The sequence below is a fragment of the Cryptomeria japonica genome, chromosome 2 (genome assembly GCF_030272615.1).
Source record: "Cryptomeria japonica chromosome 2, Sugi_1.0, whole genome shotgun sequence".
Classification (NCBI taxonomy): domain Eukaryota; kingdom Viridiplantae; phylum Streptophyta; class Pinopsida; order Cupressales; family Cupressaceae; genus Cryptomeria; species Cryptomeria japonica.
The window spans coordinates 179,230,024-179,244,368 of record NC_081406.1 but is presented as its reverse complement, the minus strand read 5'-3'; positions in this window follow the sequence as shown (position 1 = coordinate 179,244,368).

Sequence of the window (14,345 nt, the reverse complement as noted above, 5' to 3'; positions counted from 1 at the left end):
AATCCATTCTTTCTTGTTAGATATTTGCGTAGCCAAGTGCCAACAACAACCACAGATCCTATTGGATAGTCATAACCATCATCATCTACTCGAGGAGTAGTTAGCTTATGTTTTGGCTCTACACATCAAGCCAACCAATACTCTATCCCCTCTTCATTGTCCTCTGGTGCAACAACAACATAGACATGTCCTATGCACAAAACAATTTTATTTTAATATTTAATGAGAAATAAAAACAAAAATATACACTGTAAGATTTCATAAATTTATGTACTATTTAATAAATCAAAACAAATTTCAAAAATAATTTTACCTTGTTGTAAAAGATCTGAAATGCGATCATAGTCATTTGATGCAAACATTTGATCCATATGTTCATCAGTTCTTTCATGCGGATCATTTGCATCTATGGGTGTCAATGATCTTTGTTGCCATTCTTCAACCCATTCTTTATTCTCACAAAATTCCCAATCTCCGGAAACACAAAACTGACAAAAGCAAGCAAGTTGCCTTGTGAATATAGTCCATGTGTTTGAATTAGAACTCTTAAACGAATGCCATTTAGCTGATCCAATGATGGTATTACAATCATGCCGAATAGGAATACTATCTTCCTCTATCAACCAGAAGAAACGTCGAATTGCAGAGTTTTCAGTTGATCCTTTTGACAACTTTGAATTGCACCAATCTACAACTGCACGAGCATCTCTGAATTTCACTGCATCCTCGAATTTCAATTGTTCTCTAGCAAGAGCTCTTTTTATATAGGCACCGGCTCCATCGTGTTCCCCCTTACCATGTCCTGCTTCAAAAAAACTCCATAAATGTTGGACATTGGTTATCTTGTGAACTTTGCATAGCCAATAAAACATTCTTGCATTTTTGAATTGTCCAGTGCAGTTATCTGACCATATCATATGTTGTTTCATGTCAATTTCTCTTTCCTTAAGATTATCATAAAATACCTCGAAGCAATGTTGGACAAACTCTGAAGAGTGTAATCGATTATCACTAACATAGAAATGATACTCCCTCACAATTTTTCTGTTATCTTCTGTACTGTCATGGTCATGTCTATATATAATGTGCACAAATATGGCCACTTGCACTGAGTTGTAGTATTGTGATTGAGTTTCCTCTTGTGGTTTTAGAGTATAATTTTCTGCAAAATCCACAACGGATACTATTGTTCCAATTGGAAATGTGTTCTTGCATATGCGAAACTGTCCATCAAGCCATCGGGCATGTTGGGAATGTTTCACATATTTTGGAACAATGTGAGTTTTAAACTCACTAATAAATGCATTCACACTATTCTGTTCTGTAATCAATTCTAAACGTTTCCCCATCTTTCCATCCTTTAGAGGGTATTCTATATTTTTAAATCTCCTAACATCAACCATTTTTTGTCCAAACTCAAATGAAACATGTTCATGCAAACATTCACCTATCAAAGAATAGTTCCCACATAAATTGCAAAGACCATAAATGCATGAACTGGAAAGAAATAATTGTTCATTAGGTGGTTTACAAAATAAACTTCCAATAAAATCTTTTATAGTTTCAGGTGGAACATAAACACCACAATCCTGCACAAGATCATTACCATGCAACATACAACGAATATATTGAAAAACATCATAATAGTAACGAAACTGGACATGAGTTTTACAACAACAAGATATTCTTTGTTTATTGATTTTAACATACCAGGGTTTGCATTTTTCAAATGATCTTTGACTAATTCGTAAATTCATTAACACAGATTCATCACTAAATTTTTTAAAGAATTCAGTTTGAGTCATGTCAAGAAGATGTTTTGGATGAGGATCACGAATTTTTGATCCCACCCTTAACTTTAAAACATCTCTAACATTTGATGAAACTCTAGTGTTATCATGCCAAAATTTTGTAATTAATTGTTTAGTTTCATCATTTAATTTCATGTCCGACCTTTGAAGTCTACCACTAAAACTCCAACAATGGTTTAGTGGATCAATTTCAATTGTGTCTCTTCTTTTGGCCGCTCTTGACAAGGTTCTACGATGTAAGTTCAAATAGCCACTTATATCACTTAACATTCTTTTATTAAAAATCATTTTGTCTACTATAGCAGTCGTTATAACTCTATGTGCTGCATTCTTATCTTTAGATCGACTTGTTTTTCCTATAGAATCGATGGCACTGGCAACAGTAGATACAACTTGCTTATATGATTCATCTTTTCTTTTTGGTTTTGCATAAATACCTATTTTTTTCATGACTTTACGCATTTTTAACATTTTGATTAATTGTAGCACTAATTGACATTGGAATCCTAACTTTTTATTATAGAAAAATTGTTTATATAATCTGTTTGCATGTGTTTTGATTTGTCTCCAAGAAACTAACCCATTAAGATTATCTAGCACATTGCTATCAATAGTAAACAAATTACATTCATTTTCTTTTAGAGATGGTGGTGTAATATTTTCAATTTTTATTTCTTTTCATATTGGTGTATGAAATTTATATCCAGCTTCATTTAAATCAGTAATTTGATTGGCATCATAGTCATCGGGATTTAAAAACATACCAGGATTCGCATCCACATCAACATTTGCATCAACAGTCATACCCGTGTGTGGTTCTACATTTCTTGCATCCATCATGATGTCTTCAATGGTCTCATCTACAACGGGCACTGAACTAGATGCTTCAGAAGTGTTATTCAATTACCGTTGTTGTGATCTTCGATCTCTTTGGCGTTTTGCCTCCTTCTCTCTTTGTTCTTGAATTTCGTCCATTGTCATTGTCCTCTTTTTTTTCTTTTGACGTTTCTTAGAACCAATTTTTACAAACTCATCTTCAAAAAATCGCGTAAAAAATATTAAAAAGTACTGCCAAATGATGTAAAAAATCTTTGTCAGTACGGATTTCAATGATAGTGTGGTAAATCGATGCTATCTATTTTTTTTTTACAGTAACGGTTATTTTAATAACGGGCCCCCGTTTTAATAATGGGGGCCCGTTATTTAAATAACGGGCCCCCGTTTTGAAAACGGGGGCCCGTTGTTAAATCCAACGGGCAAAAAATGAAACGGGCCCCCGTTTATAAAACGAGGAGCCGTTATGCAAAATTTGAATTCACAACCCGCCACTTGCCTCGGGATTAGGCCCAGGATAGGCCTGGGATGGCCACACCTGAGACATGAACTTGCAAATTCAAAGCTCCATGAATGAAAGCACAAATATGATGAAATGAAATAGTTTACGTGCCTCTAATCAAAGAATTTTTATATGGAATTGAAACCCATTTCAGATTATACTATCTAGATTCTAAATATGTAAACTAATTTAAAAATTGATTATTTTAACTATTTTTCATTTAATTTATACTAAATCAGGGTCATAAATTTGAAATATTAACTAATTTTCTTAATTTGATAACTTATTTATTTTAATGAATTTTGAAAAGAAAATTATATGTCATCAATCTACACAAAATTCTTTTCAATTTAAAAAAAAAAAATTCAAAAAATACTAAGTTTACGTCAAATTATGTGGGTCGTACACGTCAAATTTTTAAAAAGATAATTAGGGCCATTAAAAAATTAATTAAAAAATATATATTTGAAAAAAAAATACAGAAAAATATGCTCATCAATCTTCAGTGTGTTACAAACCATTTCCCAAAACGGTTTGAGAAAATAATTTTAATTGTGTGAAAAAGTGTGGGTCGTACACATGCATGGTATGGTCCTGAAACAGGCATTTTTAAAACATAGTTTTTAGAACTTCATTCAAAAAGTTATTTTTTATTATGTGGGTATTAAAATAAATTACATATTTGAAAAGTACACTCAGAGAGCTATCTTTTATGTTACTGACTTTTTCCAAGATTCAATCTCTAAGAGTTTCAAAATTTAAGCTCAAGTGAGACAAAATCTGAAAAACAGGGAAAACACTTCCACTTTTTGGCCAAAAAGTGGACTCATCTTCTTGCACTGACCCCGCTCAACAACACCTACCGTCTTCACTACTCCTTTCTCTCATTTTCTCTACTCTTCTCTAGGCTCAATCATTGAAAGTGATGGATGCAAATAAGGATAAATGACCCTTATAGCTTCTATTTATAAGCACTCAAACCGTAATTTCTTGTGGTAACCTATCACACTCCCGCATAGCCCTAGTGACCTAATCTTGGTCAATTTTTTGCTAGACTAACTAGTTTTTTCTGTCACTTAGCCTATCCTATACTCTCTTACATTCAAGAGATTGTCTAAACATTTTCTCGATTTTTCACCCAATCTCTTCAAGAAGCATATACCACCTTCCAAATTGGGATATGTATCACTTAATTTTTCTATTCTTTAAAACAATGTGATTAATTATATTGTCTTAGATAGACAAAATGAAGACATGTAAAATTGTCCTTTGATTAAATAATTTTGTTTACATAATTAATTATTTTTGTCCTAATGTCTTCTATTAATTAAATAAATCTTTTATTTATATTTTTTTAATTAACTAAGCCTCTTCTTTCTAGTCTAAATAAATATTTATTATTTATTTAGATCCCACCTCCTCTCTCCTAAATTAAATAAATATTTTTTATTTAATTTATCTAGCCTTTCCTCTATTAATTAAATATATACTTTATTTAATTAATAATTCATTTAATTTTTTCTTCTTATCTGTGTGACAACATCTCTCCCTGAACTAGTTATTCTTCAATCCCATCCCTTCATTTTAATTTGACCTCTTAATCCTATCCACCCTTATCATTCATTCTTTCAGCTCTTAATCTCCCATCATTAACTTTACCTACCCATCAATCCTATCCATTCCCTTTCATCTATGTAATTATGGCCATTCATCTTTTAATATCTTAATCTAAGCCCTTGATTATCTTTAAGAACTTTATAAAAGAGGTTTCCTCCTTCAATTTTGTCATCCATAATCAAGAAATCATGCTTATACTCTGCCAAAATCTCTCTAGGATATATAATCATAATCATATCCATTCTTCCTTGAGCTCAAGTGTGCATGTGTAACACAAATTTAAGAGCAACATCATCAATACAAGGTCACGAAGCATAGGAGAACAATGGAGACAAGCCTATTAGACATGCAAATGTATAATTTTTTTTAATTTATGTTATTTGCATGATTGATAAACTCTTCATTGGTGTTGTTTTGAATTAACTTGGAGATATAGGCTTAGTGGTTGGCTTTGTTATGATTTACAAATAGGTTCAAATTTGACATATACAATTGTAGGAAAAAATGTAATGTATATGTAGTGTACTTGTATTATGCACAACGAGTTATAAAAAAGACAATATTACCCTTGTCCTCTTGGCCCTCTAAATAAATTACCCAAACTATATGTGACTATCGACATAATTATTAGACCTTGTTAGGATGCAAGTGCTAGTTTATGTACAATGAATATGTTTTTTGGAAACTTAACGATATTGTTTATGCAAAGTTTCTTTTGTTGTGATTGGGGTTTTGTTATGTCCCTGATTAGATGTGACAACTCCCTTTTGCTTGCTAATATTTTATTTTGTAAAGTATTAAATAAATAAATAAAATTATGAATAAATTTTATCATTAAATAATTTTATTAAATTATTCTCATAGACCGACTTTTCTCGGTTGGGCTAGTTTAGATTGATGTATAAATATATGTGCTAGGTGAAGAAAGGAGTATCAAAGAATTAAGGAAGTTACCTCCTCGCACGATAGTTCACTAGGATGGTAATACTAGTGAATAGTTCATCAGGTGAGATGAAACCCTTGCCTACACTTACCCACTTTTCATCACCCTTCTGCCATTCATGCCAATTTAAAGAGTCCACGGGTGAAAGCAAAGTTCAAGTTGTGCAGCGCTGTTGAATGCAAATTGCAAGGAGAGTTAAGTTGTTTCCCCAGTCGCATGCGATAATCTTGTAGTCGTAGCCTCCATTAGAAAAGTGTAAATCCTCTGCTTATCATTTATATATTCATGTTGACTAATGGAGGAGTCTAATTATTGAAGAATGTAATAGAACTAGAGTTATTGAACGAAATAAGACCAATAGTTCGTAGGCTATTATTTTGTTTACCAGTCTACTCTAAAATGGTTATCTAATTCTTGAAAGTGATATGCAACAATTCTATGATATTAATTTAAATCTATTAAAGTGACTTCTGCAATGATTATTTCGTTGTTTGAGTAACTAGTTTTGAGTTTCATTCTTTTATTTCATTTTGGTTCAATACCACTTATTTATCAAAAAGATTTGCAAGAGTTTTCCACCTGGTATCTTTCACTGGTATTAGATCTTTGTCTTCCGGTAGCCTGAGAGAAATTGATGAGTGAGATAGAACAGGATTACCAACCATATGAGAAAAAGAGGGGAATTGCCATAGGTGACCAGAAGGATGTTAGTATATGAACATTTATCAAAAACCACATGAGAAAAAGAGAGGAATTGCCATAGGTGACCAGAAGGATGTTAGTATATGAACATTTATCACAAGAACTGAAGAATTCCAAAATAGCATGATAGATTCTATGAGAGAGATCTTCCAACTCCTAACGGAGTTAACCCAACGATGGAGAAAAGATTTCATTGGTGATGTGAAACCTTCATTTAACACTAGATCTTTGAGTGGAATTTTTTTTGGAAAAGGAAGGAAATACTAGCAAGTAAAAAGAGGAACTTGATCACGTAAATAAAATGGATAGACTTCATGAGGAATACATTGCCCTAAGTAGTCCCATTCCCAATGATACGAACTTAACGAAGTTATCTGAGACGAAAACAAGAGATGGGCATAGGAGGAGACGGTATGAAGAAAGAAAATGTATTTAACACCGATTGGGGAACATTACTATTCCCACTTTTTATGCGACTAGTAGTAAATCAGCAAGGGCCTAGTTGTAGAAATCGGACATACGTTTTTAATTAAACCCAGTTTTTGAAGACGAGGGTATTAAATTTTCTACTAAGCATCTTGAGTGAATAGCCAACAAATTGTGATGTCATGGCATGATAACCAAGGGGTATGATTCCGTAGTTACTGTAGAAGAGTTCATCTAAATATTGATTGGGAGGTTTGATAAGAAGGATACAGAGACCCATTTTAGAGAGTTAGCAAAACTAAAGCAATAGGGAAAGGTGGAAGACTGCGTACTAGAGTTTTAGATGCCAGTAGTAATGATTTATGATGTGTTAGAGAGAAAGATTATAGTCTAGTTTATAGAAGGCCTAGCTAAATTTCTTAAAGGGTTCTAAGAGCATTTAATCCCAACACATTACAAGAACACATATAAAAGGGCCTTGAATTTTGAAGATTCAATGACAAAAGACATCTTTTATGTTATCGAGCAAATGTTTTTAGAAGAGCATGTAGCGTCGCAAACCAAATTAAGTCGAGATGTTTGACCTGGGAAGGAAAAAGTTATACTTCACAGGAATAGAATCATGGCAACTAGGTCATAGGTGTTTTCGAAAAGGAAAAATTCACTATGTAGACATAAACTCTCATGAGGAAACTGAAGTGTCAAAGTTAGAAATCCAAAACTATTGCTTAAGGACAATCAACATCTGTGATAGGTGGACTGTGATGTCCTCAATTAGATGAGTTTACCCCCTTTTATTTGCTCATGTTTCGTTAAATAAAGTATTAAATAAATAAGTAAAATTCTGAATAAATTTTACTATTAAATAATTTTATTAAATTTTTTTTTGTTGGGATAACTTATTTTTATAGTTATTTTCTTAGGCCCACTTTGCTAAGTTGTGGCTATTTAGATTGGTGTATAAATGTATTTGCTAAGTAAAGAAAAGACAAGTAGAGGAAGTTGGCTAATAGTTCATTCAGATGATAATATTAGAAATAGTTCATCGGGTGGGATGACACCCTTACCTACATTTAATCATTGTTCATTGCCCTTCTAGGGGAAGGGTATCAATAGTGGACACCTTTTTGTCAACCCAACCCAACCCCCTAGCACTAGATTGCAAAGGAGCCCAACAAATTGATAATGGAAAGTTCATTAATGAATATCACATGTACCAATAGTGGATAATTTTGCACAAATGTCCCAATACTAATTATAGAAAAAAATGTCAAAAAAGGTGATCTACTACTCGGACATTTGTCCACCACTACTGCAAATCTTGAGTTATTTACTTTTGGTGCAAAGAAGTTCATGTATGGGTAGTCACTTTGAAATGACCACTTTTTGACCTTTCAACACATAATGATTTCCACAATGTGCATCATCACTACCGAGAAGCTGGATCCCTAGTTATAAGCAATTAAGTCACATACTGAGACAACAAAAAAAAAATGAAATCTGACATACAGTTTGAGAGTTCTATGTGTGCAAACTTAGCTATGTCCACTACTAGTACCCTTCCCCTAGCTCTATAGCTACTTCCAAGATTTCATGAGTGAAAGTGAAGTTCAGGTTATGCGTTGAATGTGAATATCCAATAAGCTTGTAATTGTAGTCTCAATATATTTGCTTGCAACTCTAAATGGAAGTAAATTGATACTATTGATCCCCTCTCCAAGTTTTCTATCTCAGGTAGTGGAAGGATTATGAAATTAGATAAGTGTAAATTATCTACTTCTAATTTATATACACATTTTCAGCATTAGAGAAGACAAATTATTGAAGAATGTAATGGAATTAGCTATTGAATGAAAGAAAAATGATATTTTAGGGCCTATTATTCTATTCATCAATTTATTTTGAAATGATTATATAGTTCTTGAAAGTGATATGCATTGGTCTTGAGATATCAATATAAATTTGTTGAGATGACTTTTGCAATGATTATTTTATAATCAAATTGGTTTTAACTTCCATGTTTTTATCTCATTTTGGTGCAACACTATTGTGAACTTATTTATCAAAATTATTTGCAATATTTTTCTAGATGGTACCTTTTAGTGGTATCGAACCTATGTCTACTACTAGCCTGAGGGTAGTTCATGAGTGAGAGAGAACCACAATACTATCTATGTGAGAGAAAGAGGGGAATTGCAATTTGTAACAAGGAGGATGTTAATGCTAAATCAATTAACATGAGAACTAAAAAATTCCAAAATAACATTATGGAATCCATGAAAAAGATGATAAAACTCCTAAGGGAATTCACCCAATGGTGGGGTAGTGATAGGATTGCAAAATATAGGGCTAAGGGAGTTCATTAGATGGAGAAAAGATATTAGTTGGTGGTGTAAAAATTTTTAGTTAACATTAGAATTTTTGGGACAATTTTTTGGAAAATGAAGGAACTAGTAGCAAGGAAGATGAGAAACTTGATTAGGTAAATAAAATAGATGGACTTCGTGAAGAAAACAATAGCTTAATAATTCCCATTCACAATGATCTGACCTTCACAAAGTTCTATGAGACGAAAAAAGAGGTGGATATGGGAGGAGAAGGTACGAAGAAATAAAATATATTCATCACCAATCGGGAAAGATTACTATTTCCACTTCTGATTGGACTAGTAGTTAATTAGCAAGGGCATGGTTACAAAAATTAGACATAATTTTCATGAAACCCAACGTTTGAAGAGGAGACTATTAAATTTGCTAGTCTAGACCTTAAGCAGATAATTCATGAATAGTATTATCACAGTATGTTAACTCAAGGGCATAATTTTATAATGACCATGGAAGAATTCAGCCAAACATTGATTGAAAGGTTCAATAGAAAATATCTAGAGACCCATTTTATACATTTTATAAAAATAATGAAAGAGTGTAATGCTGAAAGAGTACTTTGTAAAGTTTCAAAGGCTAGCAATAATGATTTATGATGTGTTAGAAAAAAGTATTATAGACTTTTTAGAGAAGGTCTAGTTGAACCCCTTATTTAATTCAAGCACATTACAAGAAGCCATAAATAGGGCCAAATTTTTGAAGATTTGGTGAATAAAGATAGATGGAGTTCTAAAGAAGCATCTTCTACATTATCAGTGAAATACTTTTAAAAGATAATTTTACCACCGAAGCCAAATCAAGTGGAGATGTCTAAAAAATAGTTGTGAACGAAAAATGTATGCTTCACATGAAGAGAATAATGGCAACTAGGTCATAGGTGTTTGGGAAAAGGATAAATTCATTATATATAGGTAGTTTCTGATAAAGAAATTGAAGATACGAAAGATGGACATCCAAAATTATCTCTTGAGGACAATAAACATCTAGAACTACAATTATTATTAAATAATTTTATTAAAATATTTTCTTATGGCAACTCTTTCTTGAAAATTATTCCCACATGCCAACTTTGCTAAATTGTTGTGGTTTATATTGGTGTATATATGTGGTAACTGAAGGAAGGGGTATTGAAGAACTAAAGGAAATTTCCTTTTGGCACAATAGTCCATTTGGATGATAATCTCAAGAATGGTTCATGAGGTGGGACAAAACCCACACCTACCTATAGCCATTGTTCATCGCCCTTCTTTCATTCCTGTCACTTCTAGGACTCCAAGCATGGAACCTAAGTTTAGGTTGTGCATTGGTGTTGAATATGAATTGTAAGGAAATTTTAAGTCATTTCACTCTCTCATGTGATAACCCTGTAATCAAAGAGTCCATGCATTTTGTTGCATCTCTAAACACAAGCAAAGGGATATTATTGATCCACTCTTCTATTCTATAGTAGGTAATTAAAGGATTAATAAATTAGATAAGTGTGAAATCTCTATTTATAACCTATATATGCATGCTCATTAATGGAAGAGTCTCATTATTTCAAAGAATGTAATGGAACTAGTTATTGAATGAAGGAAGACTGATATTTCATGAGCTATTATTTTATTTAACAATCTATTATGAAAAAGGTTATCTAATTTTTAAAAATGATATGCAATGATTATAGGATATTAATTAGAATTTATTGAAATAAATGTTGTAATGATTATTTTCTAATCTAATTAGTTTGAGTTTCATGTTGTTATCTCATTTTGGTTCAATACCACTGTAAACGTATTTATCAAAAATATTTGCAAGAGTTTTCTAGTTGGTATCTTTTAAGTTTTTAGAATCGTATATGAACTAATGCATCTTTAAATTGAATAACAAATTCATATGTTTAATGTATTAATTTTCTGAATTTTTCTTTGTGGATGAATTCTTTAATTTCAATTCCATCTATAGAACTCATAAAGTGAGTTGGATGTAGTCTTTCACTTGACACCAACATTATAGGTTATCTTGTGGGATTTAAGTTGTTGCTAGCCTAAAGTTAATTTTATTTGACAGTTTTCCTTTATTTATATACTTTTTGTGTTTGAGTGTGTATGGTTATGTGTTGTACCTAAATTTTTCAGGAAGCACTCATACAATTTTAAAAGTGTTGCATGGACACATTTTTTATGGGTACCATTATACATTACTTCTAATCAATGGAATTTGTAAATTTCATTAAATTATCATCTGTTTTATGATAATTTGTTAGGCATGCCTAGATATATAATAGGCTCTAGTCATTCCCTAGGCATAGGGGACTTCACTTTGTGAACCTATGTTATATCACGTGCATTCATGGTATACTAAAGAATTACCCTATTTTCAAAAACTATTGCCCTAAACTTCTTTTTTGTCACCCCCTCCCAATATATAGTCTGAATTAAAAGCCCCCTATTTTTGACAAATATTGTATTTTCCATAGCCCGAATTAAACCCCCCCTATTTTCACCGATAGGCAATATATTGTACCCTCATTTTTAGGATATTAAACCCCTCAATATGAATGCACATGATATAATGTTTCCTATCTAGTGAAGCTCCCGTGTCTCTACGTAATGTAAAATGCCAGTCTATTTTACTTTAATGGGTATAATGTTTTGAGGGTTGAGCTCTATGATGTTCAACTTACCCAAAACTTCTTAGTCATCATTTCATGAAGTGGAATGGATTTTAATGCCTTCTAAATACTTTTAATATTCTACCAATTTTTCTAGTTAGGATGTTCCACATCTTTCAATGTTGCTATTATTATCCATTCATACATGTATATAGAGGGATGGTTTTGATGGGTGCATCTAGTAAATTTCCATTGGTTATCATGATGGAATTTTGTTCTACCATGTTATTGGGCTTGTCTATTCATATTTATTATGCTGAGAGGATTTCGTAAATTCATTTGATAGATAGTCTCGAATAGATTTCCATTAGACTATATCTTTATACATATTGGTGCCATTTATTAATTCAACATGTTCATATATAATCAGTCAAACTAGTTGAGGGGTTATTTATTTAAAAATACTTGATTAAGAAAATGAATACTCTGAATATTATAACTAAAATATTTGAATTAACAGTTGACAGGTCTAGGAGATGAATGTGTTTGGTTGGGAATGAATTTAAAAAAAAACTTATGTCTATTAAATCCAAGGAATTGAAGATAATTTTTATTTGCTTAATTTCTATTTGATATTTTTAAAGATGGTTTTCATGCAAGATAATTTGAGTTTCTAGAGTCATGTTGTGATAGCTTTCCTAGATGCATTACAAGCATCTATGGTATGAAAATTTTAAGATATAAAATTGTGTGTCATCCACACAAATAAGGTCACCATTATGGTGAAGAACATTCATCTTGCAACAAGAACTGATGGTGAAAGAGCATAAAATCTTCTAATATAGCACAAATTTGTGAAATTATGATTTTTTAAAGTTCTATAAACTAGCTTCTCTCATATAGGTGATGGAATAGACTGTTACATTTTAGACCAATGCAAAGAATCCCTAGGCACGTTCTAGTAACTCTGGTCTTCAAATACATTTTATTCATGCTAATAAAAATTATCTTGAAATGAAAAATAGAGCATTTTAAAGAATAAGAAGCTTATATATTTTCCCAATAGTAATATTATTGTCTCAAGTAAAACACACTTCAAAAAATCTTTCATAGTTATCAAGATCGAAATCAAGCTACCATGAAGTTGGAAAACATTAGCTTTTTGCAAATAAAATTTCTTATCTTGATTGCATTAATAGATTGTGTAAAGAATATTATGAATTGATAGCATGGAAATGTTTATAACTCTTAATCTCAAAAGAAACCTTCCAAAAGGAATATTTATTTTATGTAAGAAAACATATAGGTAAGATGCTACAATTTTAATCAGTAATTCAAGAAACTAGTACTATAAGAAGTGCTATACATAAGTGTGCCTAAGATAGTGACATCATCAATACATGGCAACTACATCCAATGATAAAGTATCATCCCAACCTAGTGATGGTACTAGGATTAATTAATAAATAAAAATATTTACATTCTCTTAGCTACTAAATCTCAAATTAGACTTCTCAAGATCAAATTTAGGTTTGAAACCATGTGGATATACATTATTTATACTTCTAAGATCTCTCAAATTCATTTCAATTTAGATATAATGCATTGACAAATGGTAATATTACAAATTCCTAGAGATATACCCCTTGTCTAAACCCACACACCAACAAAGGATTCTCACATTTTACTTGCAAAATTGAATCAACTAAAACTTACCATTCTTGTTTTTTTCTTTATTTTTTGTCAAATCTGCAAATATATGGCATGAAGCACATTGCACACTTGCACCAAAAATGTAGATACAATAGGCATCTTGATAATGTAACTTGGAATTAAATATCTAATGAATTTGACCTTGACAAGATAGTTTTCCTTTTACTAAAGAATATATAATAAAACCCAAATTCTAGTTGCTATTGCTACCTAGATCCTTTTAAACAAAGAAGTGGATCCAAGTTGGTCTTTTAAATGGATCTCTCTGAGAGGTTAGAGATATTGTATATCCTATCAGATCTAAAACACCAAAATTTACAATATACATTACAATAGCGTTTGATAACTATAATGGTCTAGAATGGGGTGAAATAAATGCCGAAATTATACAATACAATTAATGTCACATGATAATGATAAGCGATAACACTATCCACGACATGGGATATCAATTTACACACTATTTTAATACCTTAGATTGAATATAATAACTATCTATATTAGTAAACATGTATGACAAGGGCTCACATTTACAATATTGTTTAGAGTCTAAGTCTATAAAATTATTTCATGTGGAGTCCACATTCGTTTTAGCTCCTACTCAAGAATGAAAACATTTCATACAATTTTATTAGAAAGAAAGAAACATATTTCCTACAATTTCTCTCACAATAGTAAATTCAAGTATGTATAGTAGTTACACACTAAGCTAATTAATGATCTAAAATTAGCGTGCTTGTAAAATTTAAGGACAACATTGTGAATAATGAGATACATACCTTATTAGTGTCGGTTACCCAACCAACACTATAGCTTAGCA